General features: G+C 58.1%; 2 non-coding genes across 2 annotated transcripts in view; both read left to right on the forward strand.

Annotated features, from left to right (window-relative positions):
- Window positions 1-1,790: 1,790 nt before the first annotated feature.
- Window positions 1,791-3,605, forward strand: LOC139053514 (small subunit ribosomal RNA). Its single transcript, XR_011510530.1, has one exon. It is a non-coding gene; the product is annotated as a small subunit ribosomal RNA (ribosomal RNA).
- A 1,237-nt stretch (window positions 3,606-4,842) lies between these two features.
- LOC139053505 (5.8S ribosomal RNA) overlaps window positions 4,843-4,981 on the forward strand; it is a 153-nt gene continuing 14 nt past the window's right edge. The window contains exon 1 of the ribosomal RNA XR_011510522.1: window positions 4,843-4,981. This exon is cut by the window's right edge and continues 14 nt beyond it. This is a non-coding gene — a ribosomal RNA (5.8S ribosomal RNA).

Below are 4,981 nucleotides of genomic sequence, written 5' to 3' on the forward strand. Positions count from 1 at the left end.
CGTGCCAAGGCCAAATATTGGCGCTCGGCTCGGCGCAGTACGCCGCCTTGTCGCACGAGTACGGCCCCGTGGAGATCTGGTCACTTATCGCTGCTCATATAAGGGGGCCGTACCGCCCTGGCCGACGTTGTACCGTAGTGCCATTTTCGGCTTGCGCGTGTTCGTGGTGGTGTCCGCGCACCGCTCCGCACTCGAGAATCGTGCCCACGACGACGCGAGCGCTCGGAAGAGACGGAAGTCCGAAACCACGTGAGCCGGGGCGGTGTGAGCGCGACTAAGTCCGAGACGACGTCAGCCGGGGCGGCGTGAGCGAGACTAAGTCCGAGACTACGTCAGCCGGGGCGACGAGCACGCCGCGCGCGCTTTTCGCACTCTTACTCGAAAAATGGCGAAGGGGCCGCGCTAGCGTGCCTTGAATCGGTGAGCGGCGGTACCGCGGCGATCGCGAGAGCTCAAATCGGCCGTGCCAAGGCCAAATATTGGCGCTCGGCTCGGCGCAGTACGCCGCCTTGTCGCACGAGTACGGCCCCGTGGAGATCTGGTCACTTATCGCTGCTCATATAAGGGGGCCGTACCGCCCTGGCCGACGTTGTACCGTAGTGCCGTTTTCGGCTTGCGCGTGTTCGTGGTGGTGTCCGCGCACCGCTCCGCACTCGAGAATCGTGCCCACGACGACGCGAGCGCTCGGAAGAGACAGAAGTCCGAAACCACCTGAGCCGGGCCGCGGCGGGAGCTCGACGCCCGTCACGCAACTTTGGCGTACAAGCCACCGCACGGCCGCGACTGAGTCGTCGCCACCGTCCGGCTGGCTGCACTATAGCACGCCGGGAACCGGGAAAGAACCGCGCAGAGGTCGTCGTTTTGCCGCGGCGTTGGCGCGAGCGCGCGAAGAGACAAAGTCCGAAACGGCGTCAGCCGGGGTGTCGAGCACGCCGCCCGCGCCGGTCGCACTCGTGCTCGGAAACGGCGAAAGGGCCGCGCTAGCGTGCGGCCCCGTAGGGGCACAGAAAGGCGATTGTTCTGGAAACCGCGCTGTCCATAGGCGAGAGATTGCCGTTCGCGCATTCGGTCGACGCGCTGCGCTTTCACGACTTCGGCATTGCGCTGCCGACGTAAGCTTCCATCTCGCTCGCGGCGCTGCGAGGCGGCACGATTTTCGCCAAACGCTCGTCGAAAGTGGCACGAGTACGGCCCCATGGAGATTTGGGAACTTATCGCTGCTATTATATGGGGGTCCCAGAGAGCAGTCGCCCCCAAAAGCGACCTGGGTGTTTGATATGCGGCGGGCTTCGTGCCCGTCAAGCGTGTCCCCGGTATCGCTCCCGTGGATCCCACAGCTGACGTCTGCAGCCTCATCCGCTTGATGCGTTAGGGGCTGGTTGTCGGACGACGCTTTCTCCACGATATCGAGTTGTGTTCCGCATCGTCCTCGGACGAGTCAAATGCGAAAGCGCCGAAGGCGCGGGCGTGACCCGTCGCCTGGCGGCTTTGCCGTCTCGGCTACGTTGCAAGTGTCGGTCGGTCCACCTGTGCTGCGGGCTCAAGAGAAACCGCAAGCCGTGATCGAGTCGACACAACCAGTCTATCGAGAATGTTGCGTGCTTCTTGCCGCGTGGCGATACCCGGCCCTTCGGGGAGGGCGCCGTAGCGAGCTCGAACGCCGTCGTCTCGGACTGTGCAAAGTGCTACTCTTTGCAAGAACGAAGCGTGCTGGGGCGCCTGAAGGTGGCCTCGGCATCGCAAAAACGGCGTCCGGCCTGCTTGACAGGCGGGACGCGCAGTTGAACGATTACCTGGTTGATCCTGCCAGTAATCATATGCTTGTCTCAAAGATTAAGCCATGCATGTCTAAGTACATGCCGAAATAAGGCGAAACCGCGAATGGCTCATTAAATCAGTTATGGTTCCTTAGATCGTTTCTTCCTACTTGGATAACTGTGGCAATTCTAGAGCTAATACATGCAGTGAGCCTGAAGCCCTTTGGGCGACGGGTGCTTTTATTAGACCAAGATCGATCGGGTTTCGGCCCGTATTGTGTGGTGACTCTGGATAACTTTGTGCTGATCGCATGGCCACGAGCCGGCGACGTTTCTTTCAAGTGTCTGCCTTATCAACTTTCGATGGTAGGTTACTTGCTTACCATGGTTGTTACGGGTAACGGAGAATCAGGGTTCGATTCCGGAGAGGGAGCCTGAGAAACGGCTACCACATCCAAGGAAGGCAGCAGGCGCGCAAATTACCCACTCCCGGCACGGGGAGGTAGTGACGAAAAATAACAATACGGGACTCTTTTGAGGCCCCGTAATTGAAATGAGTACACTCTAAATCCTTTAACGAGGATCAATTGGAGGGCAAGTCTGGTGCCAGCAGCCGCGGTAATTCCAGCTCCAATAGCGTATACTAAAGCTGCTGCGGTTAAAAAGCTCGTAGTTGGATCTCAGTTCCAGACGAGTAGTGCATCTACCCGATGCGACGGCTCGGACTGAACATCATGCCGGTCCTTTCTTGGTGCACTTCATTGTGTGCCTCGAGAAGGCCGGTGCTTTTACTTTGAAAAAATTAGAGTGCTCAACGCAGGCGAGTCGCCTGAATAAACTTGCATGGAATAATAGAACAAGACCTCGTTTCTGTTCTGTTGGTTTTTGGAATACGAGGTAATGATTAAGAGGGACAGACGGGGGCATTCGTATTGCGGCGCTAGAGGTGAAATTCTTGGACCGTCGCAAGACGAACTACTGCGAAAGCATTTGCCAAGAATGTTTTCTTTGATCAAGAACGAAAGTCAGAGGTTCGAAGGCGATCAGATACCGCCCTAGTTCTGACCATAAACGATGCCAACCAGCGATCCGCCTGAGTTACTCAAATGACTCGGCGGGCAGCTTCCGGGAAACCAAAGTGTTTGGGTTCCGGGGGAAGTATGGTTGCAAAGCTGAAACTTAAAGGAATTGACGGAAGGGCACCACCAGGAGTGGAGCCTGCGGCTTAATTTGACTCAACACGGGAAAACTTACCCGGCCCGGACACTGGGAGGATTGACAGATTGAGAGCTCTTTCTTGATTCGGTGGATGGTGGTGCATGGCCGTTCTTAGTTGGTGGAGCGATTTGTCTGGTTAATTCCGATAACGAACGAGACTCTAGCCTATTAAATAGGTGCGGGGTTCCCAGCACCTTACAACCTTCTTAGAGGGACAAGCGGCTCCTAGCCGCACGAAACAGAGCAATAACAGGTCTGTGATGCCCTTAGATGTCCGGGGCCGCACGCGCGCTACACTGAAGGAAGCAGCGTGTCTTTATCCCTGTCTGAAAAGACTGGGTAACCCGTGGAACTTCTTTCGTGATTGGGATAGGGGCTTGCAATTGTTCCCCTTGAACGAGGAATTCCCAGTAAGCGCGAGTCATAAGCTCGCGTTGATTACGTCCCTGCCCTTTGTACACACCGCCCGTCGCTACTACCGATTGAATGATTTAGTGAGGTCTTCGGACCGATGTCCGGCGCGGCCTTTCGGTTGCGCCGGTCTGTTGGAAAGATGACCAAACTTGATCATTTAGAGGAAGTAAAAGTCGTAACAAGGTTTCCGTAGGTGAACCTGCGGAAGGATCATTACCGGATTGTTCGAGGGTGACGAGCGCCATTGTTTCTACCCCGTGTGGGTGAAGCAGCTCGCTGCGCCCGACGCTTTCCGCCGCTGGCCCCGCTTGGACGCGGGGACGGCTATACCCGAACATGCCGGGGATTGCCCGAATTTCGAAGGGCGCCCCGTGCCAAATTTGTTGCGCCCAGTGGACGCCGGCTGCAACCTTGGACGGTTGGCTTGGCCGCGCCCGCGGGTAGAAACGGCGTAACGCACACTGTTGGGTGGGCTTTCTGAAGTCCGCCTCGGCACTCTTGCGCGGAATGGGAGTAAGACGACCCGACCTGCTGCTCTTGCCCAGTACGAGGGGAACGGCGAAGCGTGCGGTCGGTCAAGGAACTGACGGTCGAGAGCTAATGCCGCTGCCGCTTAGTACACACGGAACCGTGGTGCGAGCGCTCTCCCGTCCTCCGCGGCAAACGCTGCCGAGTCTGAAAAGGCTGGCGGCTGCCGGTCGCTTCCTGCGGCGAGTGTGGAGTAACGACCCGACTTTGTTGCTGCCCAAGTACTAAAGGAACGGTGCGGCGCTCGGTCGGTCATGGAACCGGCGGTATTGAGGGTGCGGCTGCCAAGTACGGAAGGAACCGTGGCCTAAAGCACTCTCCCGTCCTCCGCGGCAAATTCCACCGCGCCCGAAAGGGCCGGAGGCTGCCGGTCGGCTCCCGCTCGTGACGCGCGAGGTGTCGAGTTCGCGGTTCAATGCGACGACGTCTGCAGGCTATTTGCCCGCCGCCGAGGGAAAGGCGGCGTTGCTGCGAAGTACCGAAGGAAACGCGGCTTTGCTACGTCGGAAGCGTTCTGCGGTTTGCGGACTTGTGCGCTTTGGGAAGGCGCCGCACGTCGAAAGAGGAAGTACGGACAGACGAGGGACTGTAATCCCGTATTCGAACGCACTTGCGGCCAGGCCCTTGCTGGCTTCGTCTTCCGCCTCAAGTAGACTTGTTGTGGCTCCGGCGCAGAGAGCCGTCCCTGGCACTGGCCGAGTGGCTTTGGAGAGCTGCGCGAGTACGCGCGCGCCAAGCTCTTGTCTTTCGTCTCGAGTAGGCTGTTGGATCAGCAGCGGTCATGCGGAAACGCGTGACCGCCGAACGAAAGAGCGAAACAGGAGTAGCGCACGCCGAAAGGCGCTCTTCGAAACCACACACAGGGAGACGCCACGTGCCTGAAACACTGGTTGTACTGTACTGAATTGAACAAACTATTTTTCACGACTCTAAGCGGTGGATCACTCGGTTCTCGGGTCGATGAAGAACGCAGCCAGCTGCGAGACTTGGTGTGAATTGCAGGACACACTGAGCACTGATTCTTTGAACGCACATTGCGGCCTTGGGTCTTCCCTTGGCTTCGT

This window comes from Dermacentor albipictus, unplaced genomic scaffold, assembly GCF_038994185.2.
Source record: "Dermacentor albipictus isolate Rhodes 1998 colony unplaced genomic scaffold, USDA_Dalb.pri_finalv2 scaffold_146, whole genome shotgun sequence".
Lineage (NCBI taxonomy): Eukaryota > Metazoa > Arthropoda > Arachnida > Ixodida > Ixodidae > Dermacentor > Dermacentor albipictus.